This window comes from Pholcus phalangioides, unplaced genomic scaffold (genome assembly GCF_987345545.1).
Source record: "Pholcus phalangioides strain wild (caught in Gottingen) unplaced genomic scaffold, Ppha-v1.0 ptg000022l_1, whole genome shotgun sequence".
Classification (NCBI taxonomy): Eukaryota; Metazoa; Arthropoda; class Arachnida; order Araneae; family Pholcidae; genus Pholcus; species Pholcus phalangioides.
In genome coordinates, this window is record NW_028301615.1 from 32,219,347 (window position 1) to 32,243,018 (window position 23,672).

The 23,672-nt window shown below is 35.9% G+C and overlaps 1 protein-coding gene across 1 annotated transcript in view; it reads right to left on the minus strand.

The window, feature by feature from the left end:
- Cad96Cb (protocadherin Fat 4-like Cad96Ca) overlaps positions 1 to 10,321 on the minus strand; it is a 113,027-nt gene extending 102,706 nt beyond the window's left edge. Inside the window, exon 1 of the mRNA XM_089249600.1 lies at positions 10,043 to 10,321. The gene's annotated coding sequence lies outside the window, so the exon portion shown is untranslated. The remainder of the gene's footprint in view (positions 1 to 10,042) is intronic.
- Positions 10,322 to 23,672: the final 13,351 nt, after the last annotated feature.

The following is a 23,672-nucleotide window of genomic DNA, read 5'->3' on the forward strand; positions in this document are numbered from 1 at the left end:
TACGCAAGATTTATAAATATCTCAAGAGATTAGCTTTTCTAGGAACACGTAAACCTATTGCACCTCAACAGATTTGTATCTCTAGGGGGTAGAGGAACGCTTCATACGCATGCCTGTGAAGTCAGAAGCTCTTATACGCATTTCAAGAGATACATGCACTTTATACGTATTCTAAGAGTCAACATGTCTACTAGTAGCACGCAAGCCGCCGCATTTCCAGGGATATGAAAGCCTCTCGCGTATTCAAAGAGGTGTATATGCTGACAATCCATTTAAAACAGTACTAATGCTTTGTACACATGTTTGGGGTGCTTTCTACTAATTTCAAGGAGTACGCACGTCTCGAACGCATTTTCTAGAAGGTACAAAAGCCAAATTACGTTTTTCCAAGAGGGAAATTAGAAGCAAAATCAAGTGCTTAAGATTAGCCTGATGGAGAGCTCCTGCAAAAATATTAGATATTTCTAATAGGGAAGTCGGACTGGACAGCATCATTTCATCCTGTTGCCACACAATTGAAGTATAACTTCAATATGATATTATTAAAAAAACTTATACAGCAGCAGCAGGTGAAACAAGCGATTAGAAAAAAACACTCAAAATGATCACACAGTCCCAGTACTGCGTACGTTTGGGGTGGTGAAGACGTTTACTGCGCATTTTTATGAATAACCAAGCCTTCTACTGATTTCGGAGGGTACGCTCGCCTACGCATTTCAATGAGTACGCACGCATCGAACGAATTTCTAGGGATAGAAAAGCATCTTACATATTACGGGGGTAGCATATTTGACGCAAAATCAAATGCTTCAGTGCAGCTTTTGATTAGCCATATTGAGAACTCCAAGAAATATATCCTAAAATTTTTATGAATGAAATCGGACTGAACATCCTCACTTCCTCATGTTGCCACAGATTGTTTACTTTTTTTGAATAAAAAGAAAATACAGCAGCAGGTTAAACATGCGCTTATTATTTAAAAAAAAACACTCAGAGCTATCAGGAAGATCCGCTACTTTTAGAAATGAATACGTATAACTGTTCAATCTGACCGACGCAAAATCTTCCACAGAAAGCCCAGAACTTACTGAACATCACAGAAAAATAACCTGAAGGTATATACTTAAACTGTCATTCACTGGAAATACTGAAACTTTCTTGAGTATGTTTAAGGACGCGGAAACAACATTTCTCAAACATTCTCACTAGTACAGAAAAAAAAAACATAAATAAACGGTTTTTGTGAGAATAGAGAAATGTTAACCATGTAAAAAAAGAAAATATTTCACTGTGGCCTGTCATTACAGGTGAGAGTTTTCAAACACATGTTGTATATTACCAGAGATAGCGGCTAGTGAACCATAAATTCTTGAGAGAAAAAGAGGAAGAGAAATACATCTTTACTATATGGAGAAGAAAGAATTCACTACATCGTTAAAGCATGAGAATGTCTTTCGTTTTTTTTTTCCAACATTGTAGATTCCTTTCATGCTCCCATGCGGATATTTAACAGGAAAATTTACTTTCCTTACAAGCAATCCTCTTACAAGAATTTGTGGGGATCATGACCCACGGATGAATGCATACTACTGAAGTTTTCGTTTTCTTATGGAGGATCATGAGAATTCATTAAAGATAAATCTTACGTCATAGAAAGAATTTTGATGTTGATCGCTTTTCATTTTCAATTTAGGTTAGTACCATGTTGACATGACGCTGTTTATCCAGATGTGTTACGAAGGATATTCAAGTTCACATGCACTGAGAACAATGGGAAGATTCACTGTCAAAAAATTTACCGGCAGGAAATCGAGAAAGTAAAATTTATCGACATGAAAATTCACTGAAAACAATTCACCAGCGAAATATAGCATACGTGACTGAGTCAGTGAGCAAGTGTAACAATGGGTAAGTGAGCGGTGATCGAGATAGTGAGTGACTGAGCGGGAGAGCAAATGAGTGAACGATTGAGCATGAGACCGAGTCAGTTAGCAAGTGAGCAAGTACTAAGTGAGTAAATGAGCAAGTTAGCTAGTGAATAAGTGCATGAGCAAGTTAGCTAGTGAATAAGTGCATGAGCAAGTTAGCTAGTGAATAAGTGCATGAGCAAGTTAGCTAGTGAATAAGTGCATGAGCAAGTTAGCTAGTGAATAAGTGCATGAGCAAGTTAGCTAGTGAATAAGTGCATGAGCAAGTTAGCTAGTGAATAAGTGCATGAGCAAGTTAGCTAGTGAATAAGTGCATGAGCAAGTGAGTAAATGCGTGAATAAGTTCATGAGCAAGTGAGTAAATGCGTGGATAAGTGCATTAGAAAGCGAGTGGCCAATTTAAGGAGCGATAAAATAACTCAGAAGTCGAGCAAGTGAGTGATCAATTAAATGAACAAGAAAGTGAATCATCGAGTCAGCAAACAAGTGATCAATAATGTGCGCAATGCAGTGAGTAAGCAAGTGGGCGAACAAGTGAGTGAGCAAGAGAATAGGTGCAAGTCATTTACTCACTTGCTCGCCGACTAAATTGCTCACCCTTTTGCTAGCACATTTACTCACCTGCTCATTATATTTCTCGCTCGTTTAATTGGTCTTTCATTTGCTCACGCATTTTACTCATCTCTCAGGAACTTATTTTTTCACGTGAATTCGCTCACTCAATTGATAACTAGTTTGCTCGTTCACTTTACTCACTTTCGCGTTCATTTAATTGGTTCACTTGCTCGACACTCACTTACTTACTTTCTCACTTGTTCAATTGCTCATGCACTTAATCACTTTCTCACAAACAAACTTGCCCTACTCACCCACTTGCTGATCATACCGCACACCAACTCCGGTCATATATCGCCACACGGCAATTTCCAACCAGTGGTGTTGGATGGGAAATAAAGGCGCCATCTATCGGTGGTCACCCAGGCTCGGTAGGTAAAGAACTTTTTGCTGACGTTTTATGCCCGGATTCGAACCCGTGGACCTTGACGGTAACATTCATAGTGGAAGACGTGTATCTTACTACTGCGCCACTCGGGCGCTTCGCTTGCTGATTGACTCAGTCTCTTGCTAAATCGTTCACTCACTTGCACACTCACTCAATCAGTGACTCACTTTCTCCATCACCCTCTCTCATTGCCAATGGTTAACTGTTGTCGGTGGATTTTAATTTCGGTAAATTTTTATTTTGGTCAATTGTTCTCTGTCAATTTTCCGGACCTATTTGCGCAGTATATAGTATGTCTACGTACCCGTAGAAATTGAAGCTCCATTATAAATTGTATAGAAGAATCTTATACGTCCGATGAATGAACTTAAATAACCACACATGCGCATATTCTAAGAAGCCGGATGATGAATGACGTGTCCAGAATTCATGATAAATGCCAGCGAACCGTTTCAATGATCCAGCTGATAAATGTCGGATTGAACATTGCACCAAAAGAATCATCGGAGGAGGAACCAACCCTCTCTTGGAACCATATCCATCCGCTTTCTGACATTTGACCCTAACACAAATACGCTCTTAAAAAGGAACGCTCCATCAATTGTTTCGGAGAACCTTATCTCGAGAAACGTGCCGTTCAATACAATGTTACGTCAAACGATACAGCACCATAGACGACGGTGGGAGAGTATCGACCCTTTTTATAAAAATTATGATCATCCAGCGTCGACACGACCGTTATACCTTGCTATAAATGTTATTATCCACACGTAGGCATTTCGAAATTATTTCGGATTTGATATATAATACGGGACGTGCTGGCTCGAAGGAAAAAAAAAGAAAACAGTGTTTCACGACACATATATACCACCGACGAAACATGTCGGTAACACGACACGCTTCAAGCGTCACTGTCATCAGGAATCGACAACAACGACACAAATATACCGTTTCGGTTTTTGTTACAACAACAATAAAAATAATAATAGGCATAGCCTTGAATGTTCCGGTGGGGCCCCCCCCCCCGACTCGTCTCTCTTAAGCCTTTTTTACATCCGTATCAACGAACTATTTTTTTTTACAATACACAGTACAGTATGAGTATAATAGGAAGAGATAAAAGCGACACTTAACCCTCTTCCTGAAGATTTTTTTTCTGTAATGGGTATTTCTACGTAGATCAGGTTAGAAACGCTCTATTGAGTCGACTAATGCGCCGTTTTTGGTGCCTTAAGAAAGAAGAACTTGAACTTGAAAATTCGATGGTTATTAAGAGAAAATGTTTAAACGGCTCACTGGTTAGTTTAATAACCCGAAAAGTTATTGGATTCGTTTCTTAAGTTAAGTGAAGAGCTAGATTAAAAGCTGCTTCTTTACCAACACTTGCGAAGACAATTAGGATTACACAGAATTTACAAAAGCTTTTAGACACTTTGATGATTCATGAAGTGTATCGAAGACACCTTCATGAAATAAAATGTCCTTTAATTCGATGGAAAAGGAAGGATTAGTTAAACAATCAGCAATCATTTCACCTAAAATTGTAGCCCTTTACTGTTGATTTTGATTATTTTATCACAATAATCTTACGGAGTAATTTAGCGTATTTTTCATGGATGATTTACTTATTCCTCTCGGAGAAGTATCTGATTCACCGCCTTTATATAAATTCTATTTCAAAGCGTACACTAACGTCTTTTCCTATCGTCATATCGAAATGAGATTATGAGGTTATTGACAGACCAGGGCTTGACGCATCGAAAAAAAATTTAGGTGCCAGCCAACAAGAGCCAAGCATGATTTGGTTTTCAAGAAAAACGTTCCTAAATAATGTTTTTCTTTTTAGTTCTCCGGGACTTTACTTATCAGGTTTTGACAAATTCCAGGTGCCAGGTCACCATGGCGGCTTCACCACTAGAATAAAGGTACTACTTTACCGCACACCAACTCCGGTTATATATCGCCAATACGGCAATTTCCAACCACTGCAGTTGGGTGGGAGATGAAGGCTCTATCCACATCGGTGGTCACCTCAGGCTCGGTAGGTAGAGAACTTGCTTCTGGCGTTCTATGCCAGGATTCGAACCCGTGGACCTCGACGGTAACCTTCACAGTGGAAGACGAACATCTTACCACTGCGCCACTCGGGCATTGGGAGAGAAAATAGGCACTGGCGCCTAAAACTTTCTAAACATTGAAATTTTCACGGTAAAAGTGTTTCTCCGTCAGAATCCCGTGATACAGTTTGTGACTGGCAAATCAAAAGTCTGTATGCGAAAAACTCAATTTTAAAACAAAAAGACCCGAAGGGTGAAGTCTTTTCCTTAAAATTAAGGAATAGGAAAAAAAAAATTAGGGAATAGAAACCGATAGCTAAAGAGGTTAGAAATTTCAAATTAATGGAAAAACATGCGAGGAAAAAATATATTTCTTTGTTTTTTGGAATTGACTTAAAAAATTATTTTTTTGATTTTCCGAACATGAAAAGATAGAAATTATTTGATACACAGTGGGATTTTTCACGAGGACTGTCGGAAAGGAGTACTAATTATACAGTTCATTCTAAAGTGTTAAGTCACAATAAAGAAAAATTATTTTTTATAAAAAGGAGAAATTTAACTGCAACAGTTTCATCACAGAGGTATTTAATAGAGGAAATACAAAAATTTAAGTTTCTATAAAGTTCCGAATTCGAAAAATATCAGTTAAATTTTCACGTTTTTCGCTCATAATACGGACAGAGATTCGTTCTGTAATTTCTAAACTAAATTCGCAGAAATTTTGCTCTTTTTTACGATAATTCACAACTTTTGACTTATTTCAGCTCCTCAAAAATTGCAAAAATTCAGAAGTCCTATCACAAATTTGCACTGAAATGTTGGAGGGAATTTCATTCGGTGTAGTTTGAAGAGACAAATTTTATGTTTGATATTTTTTTAATTAGAGAAATCAGTGCTAATGAATAATAAAATGGGATTAGAATGAATTCTACATTTTACCAGCAATTATTTTATGAGGAAGCCGAATTTCCTCGCTTTTGATGATACTTTTTCATGTTTTACTTCAATTCCAGAACTAAAGATTGTTACTTTAACCACACAATTACTTTAACCCACTAATACGCACTCACTCTTCGTGTTACACATGGTATGCATAATTAACAATATATTTGGATAGAATCTTTAATTTCATTTTAGGCCTTTGTAGCTGTTATCATTAATGCCTGCTGATTGACTCTTACTATTTTAGCCTACATCATCGGACTTTATTATAAAACTTTTTCAGGGGTGGGAAGTGACTAAGTCCACTTTGGAGCAGCAAGATTCAGGATTTGGAGCAGCAAAATATGGGATTCGGAGCAGTTTTGGAGCAGCAAATTCAGGATTTGGAGCAGCAAAATATGGGATTCGGAGCAGATATTTATGAATTGGAACAGTGAAATTAACAAGAATATTTTCGTTAACCCTCAACCCTTTTCAAAATAAAACTGCACTGTCTTTTGATATCAAACATTTTTTTGTCAGCTTGATTTTTGTTTTTGGTGTTTTAGGCTTTTGACACCTTGTTTGAAAGAGCGGCTGTCATAAAATTTTTTGCAACTGTCTATTTAAGATGATTTTTGCTTACTGAGGGCACTATTTGCTGCCTTGAACAGCAGCACTTCAAATGAGCTAAAACATTTTTATAAGTTTTCAATTTTTTTATACTTGGAAAGATTTTGTTGCAAAGTGGAATTGAATTTCGGAAGAATCAACACGATGTTTGGCGATTCAGCACTCATTATCTGGCGAGATTGGCTATCCGACACTCGTTATTTGGCGAAAATGGCGATCCGACACTCGTTATTTGGCGAAATTGGCGATCGGACACTCGTTATTTGGCGAAATTGGCGATCTGATACTCGTTATTTGGCGATATTGACGATTTAACGCTCGTTATTCGCCAAAGTTTCTAAACTAACATTCGTAATTCGGCGGACATGCGCTTTTTACTCCCGGAATGAAATTTCTTTTCACGAAACATCGGGATTTAACACAATGACGATCGACTACAGTAATTTCTGCTGCTTCCAGTGACGACTTTTTTTTTTAAACGGAAGCACTCGCATTTGCGCTTTGACGCTGAAAGACATTGCAAACCATCTTCAGTTCGACGATCACGGACAATATCGGGGTTTCACGATGGAAAGCCCGATGAGGGGCCGATAATTTAAGGCAATAGTTTAGTCATAGTGGAATAAAACACGCTCTTCTCAGAAAGAATCGTTTCGTAGCAAGCAGGAGCAAAAATTTTTTTTCTTCCTTTCCGAAATTCCGGGCATACTGAAGCAAAATTCGCTATTTGGCGCAGAAAAATACGAAAATACGCTATTGGAGCAGGATGGCGCAAGATATCAGTTTTGGCGCAGTGCGGCGCAATTGGCGCAGAGTTCCCACCCCTGCTTTTTTTTAAATGGAACAAAAAGCTCGAGATTCTAATATTATTTCACTCGACTTCTTCCTTGTTGGAAATTCATTTTTCTTATGTAAATGACCCAAAACTTGCAACTATTCATCATATTCCATAATAGCTCCGCGTTGAAAGATGACACTAGAGTTATTAAGTGTTATTTATAAGGAGGAAAAAAGAATCTAGCGGGAACTGAACATTTTGAACATAATTATTAGATCAGTAATTTACGTGATCAAATGAAAGCGAAGAAATTCATAATAAAAGCAATTGTAAGGAAAAAAAATTGGTTCGTCATCTCATTCTTAACACAATGGCTGAAGAAAATTACAGAGAAGAGTGAAAGGATAAAATTGCCAGTGAAAGGCCACTTTTCTTAGAAATCTTTTCCTTTTCGGCAATTTTTCTTATTCTTCCCCGTTTTTGACTAAATATATTCTTCTTTTTTCTTCACAAGAAAGACAGATGATTAGATGCTATTTTTATCTTAGACAGTTTCATCTACATTCAATGAAATAAATATTCCATATTTAATCAGGTGTTGTCTAATAACATCAATTATATCGAGGAATTAATTATTGGAGTTTGGAATTGAAACAAATAAAGAATTTATTAAGGAAAGCTTTATTTAGAAATTTATTTATGAATATATTTAACTTGATAATTTATTGAGGAATATTTAATTTTAGAAACATTTTTGAGAAATATTTAGTTTAGAAATGTATTTATGTTCTTCGTCATTTATGCAAGTTATAACATTTTATTCAATACTGTATTTACAAATACAAACACAAAGGCCACAACAAGGTAAATTGCCCAACGAGGTGGCTGAAAAAAGATGCCCATAAAAAAATGGATGTAAACGAATGGATGTTACGAAATATAGTGCACGTTTAAAATAATAGATGAAATTTCTACATTTAATGAAACATCTAATTTAAAATATCTATATAAAAAAACGAACAAAATGAATCAAAATTTAATAAAAAAAAAGGTTTAATTTTGACTTCAAGGGGCCACAGTAGACGCTAGTGCATGAATGAATGAACGCCAGAACTTTGCCACTGGACTTATCCCGTTGCCGAGATCTCTTCCAGCCCAGCCTCGTGGCAGAGTCTGGAACACTTTATTTTGAGTCAAAAAAGAAAAAAAAACATATACAAAATTGTTACAACATATTTTCCCCGGACAATTGGTTACTGTCGCGATTAACAAATTTTGTGGTGATTACAGACGAGATGGGGTCGGGAGTTGGAGAAACGTTTCGGGGTTTCGTTAAGATGGAGAATTGTAGGCATATTAGGATGGAAGTATATTTTAAGAGAAATTGGAGGGGGCCCCCCCATTCCATCTCATCTGTTATCTTATACACTAGAGCAGAAAACCTTCATAATTCGGGTAAAGAATGGTTAGTCTATGAATAAGTAACATTAACATTGATGGTAAATGCCCCATTTACTCATGAAGAAATAAGTCCTGAAATAATTTCTCTCCCAATTTAAAATATTTTCATATTGTCATAAAAACCTAATAAACGGGTTGAAAATTTTTGTAAGTTTTTTTTTCTATAAAGGAAAAATTCTTTAAAAAAAATATAAAATTTTTTAATTTTTCATTTGTATAATACGATTCTTGTAATTAATTGGAAATCTTTTTTACAACTGATGTTAATAACTATTACTTTCGTGTTCAAAAGACATCCGAATGATATTTCGTTTCATTATTTCAAGAAGTTCTTTACAAATGTATTTATTGAGTAAATATTTTTACGTATATGAAATCTTTCACTTGAAGAATACATAATTATGCGATAGTTAAACTGATTACGTCTTTCATTTCTTAAAAATATTATTATAGCAATTTTCTAATACAGTACTTAATATAATTTTCTGATATTTTAATATTTTCCAACATTTACTGACTATTATTTTTTGATCAAAAAATACTATTTTTCAGCATAATTTTCAGAAATTATAAAAATTCTACTATAAGCACTACCATTACTACATATTGCGAAGTTTTCATGCTAATTATATGATTACGGTAAAAAAAATTTCAAACCAAAAAACGAAGGTGATTTCTTATTTAAAACTAAGCATTGATACTTTAAAAACTTTCATACTATAAACATTTTTGTTATAATTTTTCAATAAATATAATTTACAATGAAGCGTTTCATCGTCTTAGTAAATCAAGAATGATCGTGAAGTTAAAAAATTAACAATTTATTGATCTATAAATAATTGTAAAATGATGAAGTAATGAAGGGGGGGGGGATATTGCCGTTTACGGAGTAATTACCACAATTCCAGAGTTTACCCTCTAAATAATAGATGTTTCTCTCAACATGTTTGGGAACTGTAACAATGAACAAACAATCTAAAAAAAAAAGAGTCATTATTTATTTAATTAAGTTTCTCGATTATTTTGGCCATTCAATATTAAAAACAATGATTCATAATTTTTTTTTAGAAAAAAAAATGTATAATTACATTTCAATTGACAAAGTTTTCTCTCATTTTTGTTTTTCCTACAATATACATTTATTAGAAAATGGCACGCGAAAAATTATTACCTGCTTGGGCCCCACTAAGAGTGGTTCTGGTTTGATCATTAAATATAATTATAATTCATCTACAAAGATAATCAAAATTGCACTCACTAGAAAAGTATCCACAATAATGTCCAGTGTCCATAACGTTCTTTACTTTTCACAAATTAATCACAAAAACACACATATCACACAATGTCTTTGTTCCTTCACAAGCACATGACGCTCCGGGAAGAAGAAAACTTATTATTATTGGGGGGCACTGGCGCAAGGTTTCTTTCTTTCTTACGTTTACTATTATTATTCCACAACGAAGAAGCTTTTCCACGGCACTCACAGGATGCGACAACGTTCGAAACCTAACTGACTTCTGTGATAGGCGGAAGTGTAAAGCCGGTCGGTCTCAGGTGAGTTCCCACCTGGTGGCTGTTGTTACGATCATGGTCGTGACGTCACGACCCACCCCGTCTCAGAGCCATCTGCCGCTCAAACAAGGTAACATTCCGATTCACGATCACTCAACTGAACTTATACTTGTGCGTATGTACAGTAAAAAAAAAAAAAATTCACTGCCACTTGTGTGCATAGGCTATTGTAAAAAGCCTATGTAGGTCTCCCTTTTTTCACCCCCAAAAAGTACCTGAAACGTCTTTCGAACATCTGCGCGCTCAACGTTTTCTCACGTTTTTCACTCAATTTTTTGATTTTTTTTTAAGAGAAATGTTTTCCCCTTCGCATTGGGAAGATTTATTTACTGTATTCATCGATATGATTTAAATATATATTTCAATATTTCATTGAAATTTGAAATTTGTTATACTTATTTCTATTTTGTAGGGAAGAATGTTTTGAGTCCACCAGCTATATGCGCTATTGCTACCGCTCGTGGCCCAGAAACTAGTATTTTCTGAGCAGCCCGGTCTCACCCTACAGGATGATTAAAGGGCCGTATTTTACGGAACATTCCCGTAACTTTTGCCAACCCGACGTTTTCATAAAAACGCTTCTTTATTTTTTATTCATTTTCAACGAAGCGTACTTGAATTTTTATTCTTTACTGATATCAGGATCAAGATTCTTTTCATAACTATTAAATACACAAGCAGGGCCAGAAGTGGGGGCATGGAGGGCAACTGCCCCGGCGGAAGTTTTAGGTGGAAACAAAGAACACCGTTTTATAAAATTATCAAATTTTAGTTCGAAGTTGTAGGGGTTGCAAAACCAAGTTTTCCCCGGGTGGCAAAAATCCTTGTTTCGGCCCTGTACATAAGTACAAACATGTAATACACAAATACAAACATGTAATACAAACATATAATACACAAATGCAAACATATAATACACAAATACAAACATATAATACACAAATGCAAACATATAATACACAAATGCAAACATATAATACACAAATACAAACATATAATACACAAATGCAAACATATAATACACAAATACAAACATATAATACACAAATACAAACATATAATACACAAATACAAACATGTAATAAAACATGTAATACACAAGTACAAACATGTAATAAAACATGTAATACACAAATACAAACATGTAATACATAAATACAAACATGTAATACACAAATACAAACATGTAATAAAACATGTAATACACAAATACAAACATGTAATAAAACATGTAATACATAAATACAAACATGTAATACACAAATACAAACATGTAATACACAAATACAAACATATAATACACAAATACAAACATGTAAAAAATGTACATATATAAAGATATAATACACAAATACACACACGTGTAATACAAATAAATTGAAGTTATTGAAAGTCAGATTTTGAAAGTTGTTGAAAAGTTAATTATTGAAAGTTAGTATATTGAAATTGAAGTTAAGGAATGAAATTCCAATTGTGACTGTGAAATGTTCACAATTAATTATATTCATAAAAAAATTGATCTCACTTATTTTTCCAATTTAACATTTTCTCATGAATTCATTTTTAATGCACTATCATCATTTCATGTGCTTCCATTTCCCACCATAGGCGATTCTTCGGTGGTAAATGGCAAATCTTCGACAACTTTTTCGGCGATAATTGGGGGTTTCCAGCTGGTGTTCCGCGAAACTCTGGGGATTCGTAACAGTTTAAGCTCCTTTGGGGTTCCACAGGACAAAACGCCACGGAACCCTTCCCAGAACCCGGAGAGATTTCAAAGAAGAAAACTTTCTTGTTACTGATACTCGCAAAGCTGTTCTTCATTCCCAATTTTAACGGAGATAGTGTCTTTTTAAAAAAATCAGAACACTCTCTCTTGAATAACTAAACAAGTTGGAAACAGTGACATTGCTTTTTTTTTTTCACATCGAATTTTCGAACCAGAAGCTCCAGAAGTTCATGTGTCTGGCCTACATGATCATGTAGCAGCATCAGCCTACTTAAAAAACCCCAGCTGAGCTGAATAAAATATATATAATATATTTCGGTGATATACAGGGTGATTATAAAAAAAACTATCCCGACATATGGGCCCCTAACCATCATACCATTCACAGAAACTGAATGAAATTTTGGCATAAGGTATTTTGATGTATGCGCTCAAGAATGATATGGAAAACAACAGTGTCACTCTAACAGTTACGGTTACGGTGAGAAAATTTCGAAAATATCAAATGGCAACACCAAGTTTTTTGTATTGGAATGTAATCTCCATTGTGAAAAACCCTAAATAGCGTTCGAACGGCAACTGTAGCATGAAAATCACCGGCGGTAGATAGGCTAAAAGTGAGGACAACCAATAAGGACAGAGAAGCAGCATAAAATAAAGCATTTTATTGTGTTTCACAAATTTTCCACATGACCTTGTGGAGGACTAATCAGGCTGGGATCTCAGCCGAAGAAACGGTGTGACGAATGAAACGAACATTAATGCTCTGGTGCACGGCAAAGTCCTTTTTACTTGCCTAGCTCCGGGCATTTTCGTGCTACAGGTGCCATTCCAACGCTATTTAGTGTTTTTCAGTATGGAGATCGCATTCCAATACAAAAAACTTGGTGTTGCCATTTGATATTTTCGAAATTTTCTCACTGTAACCGTAACTGTTAGAGTGACACTGTTGTTTTATATATCATTCTTGAGCGCATACCTCAAAATACCTTATGCCAAAATTTCATTCAGTTTCTGTGAATGGTATGATAGTTAGGGGCCCGTATGTCGGGATAGTTTTTTTATAATCACCCCGTATATAAAAAAAACAATTGCTGTGGTATAAGATGGATACTTTTTTCCAGATGGGAGGGGGTTCACATTTTCTTTTATTTCACCTGCATTGACCGGTTATTTCCGTCCGCAGAGAATTCGATATCTGTGTGAAACGGCAGAATAAAATTCTACTTTAATAATATAAAATAATAATAATATATATTAATAATATAAAATGAAATTCTACCTTATAACAACATGGGGGAATTCTCTGCGCAGCAAAAAACTCTTTATAAAGGGAAACGTTCTTGGTCATTCTCAGACTCTAAACCTACGTATCTTTCAAACTTATTCACCATGAATAAAAATGGTGTCTTTTTTTTTTTTTTTTACTTTTGTCCATAAGAAATAAACGGGTGAAAATAAAATTTTATCAGCAAAACTGTGCCTCCTAGAAAACATTGAAAATAAGTAGTAAATAGTACAGTATTGAATCAGATGTGAGAAACACGTCAATGAACTGGAAACCGCTTTGCCATCCAACAAACAAAACGGTTATAACTATCATATCGTTTTATAAACAGTTGTTGCTATGCTTTTGTCCCAGAGAACATTGCTGCTGTAACATTTTTTCAATAAACCAGAGTTGTTATGATTTATTTCGAAACGTGCAATTTGCAGGTGCTGATTTGTTTTGGCGTGATTGTTGTTTTGAAAAATATAGTTACTAAGGATTTTTTTCAGGGATTTTTTTACTTGCAGAAGCCAATTGACCTGATGATTAGTTTCAGAAGACATTTGCTTACTGCACGAGGGAAATATACGTATTGACAATCGCTGAAAAGAAATCTTCCTACGCCAGTTAGATTAAGTAATGCTAGTATAATATTGAAAATCGAATTCGATACCGTTAAAGCAAATATTAGTTGATCGTTGAAGGATTTGATGGATTCGAAAGTGTTTTAGAATGTGAATAATATTTTAATTACTAACTCTTTTAGGCATTTTTATTTAAATTTCAGACATCAATTCTCGAAAATGGGGAGAAAATAAAACTATTTTCTTCGTTTCCTGATATTGAAGAATAATGTATCTTGCAGACATATTATTGACATAGATGATGCCTCACATTGAATACCAACCACGGACCAGGCTCGCGAATTTCCTTCAGGAAAGCATACATGATTGACGATCTTCGATGGAATGATGAAGATAAGGAGGATTCCATACCGAGATATATCCTATTAATTGATGTCTAGTTCCATAGAACGAGTTGAAATGTCTTTGGACAGATAAAATCTCTGAAAATGATCGCCCTGTTTCTGATTCAGTTTTAAAAGCAACAGAAGCTCATACATGGAATATAGCAGATGATGATAAGACTATCCAACTTTCGAACTTCGAGGATGACTCAAACTTAATGACAGGCAAACGAATTGACCTTAATAATTGAGTCTAATGATTAAGATTAATCTTATTTCTTGAAAAAATAGGGGGGATTATTTTCGATGATCATATCAATTCCGAGAGAATGAAGATATATGTTACGGTAAATGTGATAAACCGGATATTATTATGCATACTTAATAATCGTCTTGTTAAGTTTGATAGATGTATCACTTTTATCGGGTAATTTGCATAATACCCAAGCGTCACTGGTAAATTTGATGAATACTGAAAAAATTAATAACCTTGGCCGGAGATTATGTATAATACCCAAGTGAAATTGGTGAATTTGGTAAATGGGAAATAAATCCCAAATGAGTCTAGTACGTTTGATAAATATAGTCGTACCTCGATACATTGATAACAAATTTTACGATCGTATCCCCGACGTAATGATACATGTATGATTTGTCATGTATAATATATCATTTAATTATGATTTATCTTGTTTCAAACGACGCGACGCTTTGGCATTATGCATAATCACTACTAAAAGTGATAAATTTAAGGAAATTTATCAAACTTACCAAAATGCTCGAGGATTATGCATAACAGGATATTAATAACATTTATCGTAACATATACATTATAATATACCGCCTGGCACTCGAGTGGTTGTGGAGTTGGCTGTGCATATCTGGGTTCGGGCATGGACGTTTACTAACACTAACAAATTCCCTGGACAGAATCGTAGAGATCGCTTGGAAATACAAATACAATACCACAACAGGCAAAATGTCCAACGAGGTGGCTGAAAAAAAGATGCCCATAACAAATATGGATGTCATATACTTCAAAAATACAGCAACCCAATTAGAAACACAATCACAAAAATTATAAACAATGTATACACATGATAAAATGCCCATAAAGAATATTATGTTTGTCTTTTCTAAGTGTGGATAGCTTATCAATTTACCCGTACATTTTTATCCTATTTCTTTTTAAACGTGTCAATTGTGTTACAATATACTACCTCCGGGGGTAAGCTATTCCATTTATTAACAAGCCTATTAGAGAAAAATTCCCTGCGACACCATAATCTCGCATTGTCCCTTACCAATCGATACTGGTGTCCCCTTGTGTACGTGATGATCATGTTAATAATAATAATGGTAGAATAGAATGCTCGTTTTCATTTTCAAAAAGTTATCTTCGCGTTCTTCTAAAGTCAATCTTCCGTGTTTTTTCGAGGCTTAGTTCGTCCTGGACTGGAGTACGCTGTAAGGTTTTGGAGACCATGCCTAAGAAGGGACATTGACTTGGTTGAAGGGGTACAGAGAAGAGCTACGAGCGTCCTTGTTGGCACGCGGGGCTTAAGTTATAAAGAGAGACTCCATTTTTAAAGATGTTTACATTGAAGGAACACAGGGGTCTGTGGGGGGGGGGGGGGGAGTATGATCGAAGTGTAAAAAATTTTCAACGGGATGGATAGGATGGACCATGAATCCATGAATTATTAATACACCGTCATTCGACTGCTTTGACAAGAGGACACCAATATCGATTGGTAAGGGACAGTTCTAGGCTGTGATGTCGCAGAGAATATTTCTCTGAGTAAATAAATGAAATAGTTTAACCCCCCCCCCCCAGTAAATTCTAACACAATTGTGACACGTTCAAAAAAGAAATACGATATACATTTTACATGTTGGAGTGAATCGAGAGGCTATCCATACTTGGAATAAGGCAATCATAAATATTTTTATGGGCATTGTATTATATTTTATCATGTATATATATCAGGGGTGGTCAACAGCTGGTCCGATGGCTGCTTGTGGCCCGTGAAGTGATTTTGTGCGGCCCGCGACAAGGTAAAAGTACCGTGAAAAAATTTAATTTGTGATCATTATTTGAACTATCGGTTCCAACAGCAGATTTCTTGACTGCTTACAAAACTTCTTATCTCTAGTGACGAAATTAATTTAATAACTAACTAATTAATTCAATTAATAATGGGGCGGCTTATACACCGAAGCTGCACCACTGATGCAGCCCGCGACGCTATAGCTGACCATTATGTTGGCCCGCGAACAGAAAGAAGTTGGCCACCCCTGATATATATTGTCTTTAGTTTTTACGATTGATTTTTTAATTGGTTGTGGTATATTAGAAATATATGAAATCCATATTTGTTATGGACATCTTTTTCTCAGCCCCTTCGTTGGGCATTTTGCCTGTTCTGGCCTTGTATTTGTATAATAAGCCCGCCAATAATTTGTGCCATAAACAGCAAGCCCCCAAGAAAAAATGAAAGAGGGCTTAGGTACCACCTCTTAAATACATATTTATTGTCATAAATCATTGCGCTGCACTTTATCGTAAAATCCCCCTATGCCACTGAGTTTCCTGCGCTGTGCCCGGTTAGGACTCAAGTGTAGTGACTGCCCTGGGTATTTGTCCCGTAAAATACACTTAAATTCTGCATTTCTCATATTCATATTCTTTTTTTCTAGATGGGGGTGGTTTATCTCCTCTTTTTTCGACCTTCACAGACCCGTTGTTTCCCTGCGCAAAGAATTTCAATATTTCGGTGGAATGACAAACTATCATGCTACCTTATACAGTAAAAGGATTTTTTTCTGCTCAGCAAAAATCTCTGTACACATGGTAACATTCATTCTCAGACTCTAAACGTCCATTTTTGTAAACTTTATTCACCATGAATAAATGATGCCTTCCTTAGATACTTTTGTTCATAACCAATAAATGAGTAACAATGAAATTTTATCAGCAAAAATCCGCCTTTTAGGAAATATTGAAAATAGCTATACAGTGCAATATAACATGTGAGAAATATCATTGAAACGGTGCGCCCGGGAAAGTACCTCCTAACACTTCCTGGCGGGCCTATGCGTTAAGACAGCTCTGGGATAATTTATTAAAGTATCAGAGAATCTCTTCCTTCTTCAATTCAGAAAGAAACAAAATGTGCGAAGCAACACTCAATGCCTGAAAATTCTTAAATACAGTGGAACCTCTCGCTAATGGACGCAATGGGACCCTTTGTTCGCTAACGTCGAGTTTTCGTAAATGAATAAACTACATTGATGCACGTTGACATAATTCCAAAAAAAGTGCCCGTCAACGGGAGGTGTTCGCTAACGGGGATTGTCCGTTATGAGAGGTTTCACGGTACCTACATTCGTTGAAAAGCACCGTTGAAGCCATTGCGAAAAATTTATACATATTAAAAGCGGTTCTGTGTTTCGGCTAGAAAACAATTATTGTTCATTGTATCTGTATATCAATACTCTATGTTGTCAATCAAGCGGCCTGAGGATATTCGGGTCTGGGTCAAAGGGGGTGTGGTCGAGGGAGCCTGCGGCCGATGTTCGGGCCCGGGTCTGGGAGGATGCTGCAAGATCCGTTATCTGCAGACAGCGGTTGCGGTTGCACAGGTCTTACAGCCTGGAGCCCCGATCGTAAGGTTTGAAAACTGGAAGTGGTGGGCCGGGGGGGGACTCGGGGTTCCTGGCAATTTGGCCCTCAGGCCCAACGTACTCAGTTCTCTCCAGCGTGGCCCATCCCACCGAAGTACAGTGCTAATATCCCCCCCCCCCCCCATGGGACAGAGCTTGAGCTATGTTTGGTTGTACAGTCTTCTCTTACAAGCTATGGGCCACACAATGTCTTAAACTGCTTCGTGCAAAATATACCATACCTGGTACATACTTAAACCGATGCTTTCAGTCCAATTTATAACGTAATATTCGCATCTAATTGCCGCAGTCATTTCCCAGTACGCATTTTGACCACTCAATGAAAGGTTATTAATTAATATCTTTGGGTTAATTGGAATCCCACATGTGTGAAGAAGAATCTTTCGCAAAATATCGAGACCGTGTAAAAGAACTGGACATAAAATTGCGAAAGCCTTTCCCGTGTATTGTGAGATTTAGGACGTGAATTGGACGTAAATGATGCCCCCACGTAAAAAAAAAAACGCTTTTCACTTTTTATTATTTTGTTTTCTCGTCTTTTCTCATAAGTATTTCTTTTCTCCTTCTATTCAGAGAAAAATCTTTCTCTTTTTGTTTTTTGTCTTGTGTGATAAACCGAGAAGAATTATATATTTCCCAGCTCTAACGGCAGCACAAAAGATAATAGTAACTTCCAATAGAACCAGAAAAGTTGGGTCCCACATTTGGGTCATTCGTAAACTGTCCACCACACCTCTTTGACCACTCCTCTCTTTTTTCTTTTCCTTAAAAGAAAAGAAAGTCTTTTCTTCTCTTATTATTTTTGTTTTTGTTAGCTTATGTTTTATAGCCTCGGATGTGATCTTAAAGGTCTCTTATGGGAGTTGCCGAGTTCAGGCTACTATGTTATGCTTCTGAAGTTAGTGAAGAATCTGAAGGGGGGGGGGGAGGATCGTGTGCTGTAAAATTAATAGATGCTAATTCGAGGGCTATTATCTAACCCGAGAGGAAAGAAAATGCGAAGACTATAGAGTAATTAGATGATTTGTTATATTCTGTCATTTATAGGGGAAAATATTTTGAGAGTATGATGCCCTCTGTTTCATCACTTCTTGAATAATATTCATAACTTTACAAAAATAATTCAAGTTGCTCAAGTGTTTTAGCATATTCCAAGATGCTGTTATAAAACAGTAACGATTGGTCAGATATGCAAAAATACAAGGTGATTCTAAATTCATAGGACAAACTGTAACAGGTGGTACAAGAGACCTAAGCAAGCATCTTTAATCATGGAATGTGCGGTCGAATTGCAATAGCAATGGCGGTAGAGCAGTGTTTCTCAACCGCCGGGCCGCGACGTGGTACCGGGCCCTGACATCATTTATACCGCGCCGTGAGTGATTAGCCGTTTCATTTTTCCTCATTCATTTTCTGTTGGTCGTGTGTTTGACCGAGCCCTCAACTTACAAAAATGAATGAAATCGGGCCGCGGGCTTGAAAAGGTTGATAACCACTGCGGTAGAGGGTGTTTTTGAAGAGTTCTCAACACCACTTCACTAAAAACAAATATCATATTTTTCCGACTGATTTTCTGCGATATGTGTTATCAACCATTCGAGGGTGCTTATGCACCTTCGGTTTGGATTGGAGTTTGTTTTTCATTGGTGCAAGGACTATCATGGTTATGATGCGGCAAACATTGAGCGAGTGATACAATTACTTGTGGTCGAATTTGCGTTACCCAAGATGTACCCATGAAGAAGGCCTACCACATTACAATATCCTGCACCCTCAAATGGTTGATGCACTTATTGCAGCAAATCCGTCGGAAAAATATATTTGTTTTTGGTGGAGTGCTGTTGTGCACTCTCCAAAAACACCCTCTACCGCCTTTGCTACAGCGATACTACCACAATCAATGATCAGAAATGCTTGTTTAGGTGTCTAATGTCACCTCTTATATAAAGTTTGTTCCATGAATTTAGAATCAGCCTGTAGTTGACTGCACCTGCTCAGTGAATATTAAGTATTCACCTGAACGTATAATTGATCGAATTCTCTTACGTTCACACGAATGTAGATGAATAAATAAAATTATCTTACATAATTTTAGTGTGATGCATAAGACTTTTTCCCCTAGTGATTCTTGTAGCTGAATTTAGTTAGCTTGCCAGTGAGCCCCTTATGCGATCTAAGCTAAGCTTTTTGCCGTGGCCCGCTGACTAATTTGAGGACATAGCTATTTTGAAAAACGCGATTAAATAAAACAAGATAAAAACATTCGATAAAACCCGCAGGCCACTGAGATGTAACACTTGAAAATTGCGAAATTGTTTTCAGAATCATCATGAATTTGACGGCAATCACGAGGGCCGTGTTCGGAGGAACGGCACAAACACTTTTTAGGACACTTGATTTAATATATTTTGGGAGAGAAAAGTTGCATCCAGAAAAGATTGAAATTATAAAAATTCGCAGTAATGCTGAAAAATAGCTTAATGAAAGAATTAGTAAAAAACAATGACCCCAGTGTCAGTGAAAGAAATTATTTCATAATAAATTTTAAAAAAATATTCCAGAATTACTGGAAAAAAATTTCAGAATTGTTGGAAGAACATCAGAATAATTATAAGAAATAATCAAATTCCTCTCGAAATTGTTGAGAAAAATAATTTCAGAATTAACAAACACAGATATTTAATTTAAGAAAGAATAATTTCATAATTACACAAAAATCTACATTTAATAGTTTCGCAAATAATGTATATTTAATGAAAGAAATAATATCAGAATCGACAATAATTTATATTTAATGAAAGAAATAATTTCATAATTGCACAGAAACGTACATTTAATGAGAAAAATAATTTCATAATTAACAAAAATGTATTTTTAATGAAAGAGATAATTTTAGATTCGACATTAACTTTTATGGAAAGAAAAATTCCAGAGTTTACAAAAAAAAATTACATTTAATAAAACAAATAACCTCCGAATTAACAAAAGTTCATTTTCAATGAAAAAATTTCCATAATTACACAAAAATGTATATTTGATGGAATAAATAATTTAATAATAAACAAAAATTTAAATTTACTAAAAGAAATAATTTTATAATTAACAAAAGCATTTATATTTAATGAAAAAATTGCAGAGATTTGACAAAAAAAATATTCATATAATTCCATTATATTACTGTAGTAAGTATTAATTCCACAATTAATGAGATCTGAGGAAGGTTTTCATGAGAAAATAATATCACACACAGATCTCATGACCATTAAGTTTCGAAACACATCGCAATCGGTCTTTTACGTGTAGGATAAGTTTTCACGTGTTACATCCCACGCTGAATTTTCAATTATTGCGCAAGAGCGCGATAACAATAACAATAATCCGTGTATCATTTCATTATTTAAAAAAAAAGAAAAAAAAACTCATGCCACTCCTCAACCTTCATGCATTGAATAGAAATTTTTCCTTCCTATTTCGCAAAATGTATGTCAGACAGAATATTGGTATAATTAGAGAAAATGAGTTCAACCCGCACATTTATCTGTAATTGAAAGTTATACTTTTTTCTGTTTTGATCAATTACTTGGTCCATTGGAATATAATTTCTTTTTTAAATGATATATTTTATATTTCTTGTATTAGTTCCGTAAGTAGAATATGTTATACCAGAAACAAATGTGGTTCATCTAGCCTTGTTATAAACGCATTTTGCTTATTCATAATTGTTTTATTTTTATAAACTATAAATCAGCGTTTTGAAGTCCGCGGCACCCTTGGGAATAATATTAAAAACTTGGGGCACCCTTCCTTGAATACGGAATAGTTTACTACAACAAAAATCACAGTAAAAATCATCACATTAATGTGTGAAACTTGTGATGAGGGTAATTAATTCGACTTAATTTATTTTAAGACCTTAATCTCCATAAAATCTCGCCGCACACCGGTTGGGAATCACTGCTATAAATGAATGTGGTAAAGGATAACTTTGACTAGTTTGATAAACTGGCATGTTGTTGAGTTGGTTTTTTAAGAAACCAACCTTGTCTGAGATTACAGACTCGAAAAAAACCCCTTAGAGGCCGTTCAAGTATTACGTCAGCGAATTTCCAGCCATTTTTGATCCCCCCCCCCTCTTTCTCCCCCTTGCCAGCAAAATTTCGTAAACTCTACTTCCACTACCTCCTAACGCATATTGGTGGGATCTAACGCGTGGGTGCGGGGGGTGACTATCAAAAATTTATTTTTTAATGCAAAAAATATTTTAAAAGAACATTGAAGTTTCGAAAGAAAATACCTTTAAATATGTTATTATAATCGATTTCTGTTAATTTCAATGCTATCTGAAGGCTAAGAACTCAAAATTTCTGTTTAAGAAATTCATTGCTACCCACCCTATAAGCCATATATGGTAAACCCTTGGCCTTGTGAACTAATGTGGCCCTGGAAGGTTATCGGATGGGGCCTGACCCCTCAAACCTAATTTTGTAAAAATGGAATTAAGCGACTCGTGGCACATTTAAAGATCCCTTGAGTGGATCTCCCTTGTGGCACAGTTTCAGAGCTCTTAAGTGACCCCCACTGCGGTTCTACATCGTTCAAGTTACCCGTGGCCCATTCCGATATCACTCAAGAGATTTGCGGCACAGTTCCAGATCACTCAAGTGGCCGGCGACATATTTCTAGAGCACTTAAGCGGCTCAGACACATTTCCAGATCACTTGATCCGAGGAATATTTAGAGATCACTAAAGTGGTTCTTTATAGGGGGCTTATCAATAGGGCGAATGCTAGTTCAGTTGCCGACAAACTAGGGATAGGTTCTTCTCGTTTCTGGCACACCCAGTATAAAGGTGCCATATATTCTTAATGGCACCTTTATACTGGGTGTGCCAGATTTATGCAGATTATGCTGAGATCTATTTTTATCCAGGGTGGTTGATGACGTAAGTATTATTCCACCCCCCCCCTTCCCCCCCCCCCCCACCGTCATCAAAAGTCAGCAAATCGGAAATCCCCCACCCCATCGATGCTGAAGTAATACTTGAATCACCCCTTATGACACAAAGAATATACAGTAAAACCTCTCGATAACGGACACCCATTTCACCAAAAATTTTATCCGCTAATGGAGAGGTACAGTATATATGACGCAACCTCGTTTATACGACTTTCGCATTTGTAAGACGTTTGGCCTCGATCGCAGTTGGTTCCGATGCATTTTAATGACAAAATGTATATGTCACTGTGCGTAGAAGTGATACGCCGGTGTTTTGTGCGTAGTCACCACCGATGGTCTCGATGAAGAAAGTTTGATTAAATTTTACTACATTTATATCACTTTTACCGTAAACAAAACCGACATTACCTTTCGGAATCACCTTCGGTGAGTGTCCTTTAGGGGAGGTTAAACTGTAAACTGTTTGTTCAGAATTGATTGATACTAATTTTGTTCCGAAAGTATTTGATTGAGAATCTATAATAGCACCAAAATATTTTGTAGAAGTTCTTTAAAATGTCGGAAACGCACTTCATTTGTGGAACATTCAAATATTTATAGAGATTTATTGGTAACTGAAATTTTCAGGATCCATTTGATATAAAGACTATCAGACACCATTAAAATTTTCAATAAAACCTTTTTTTTTTAGATATACCGGTTTCGGA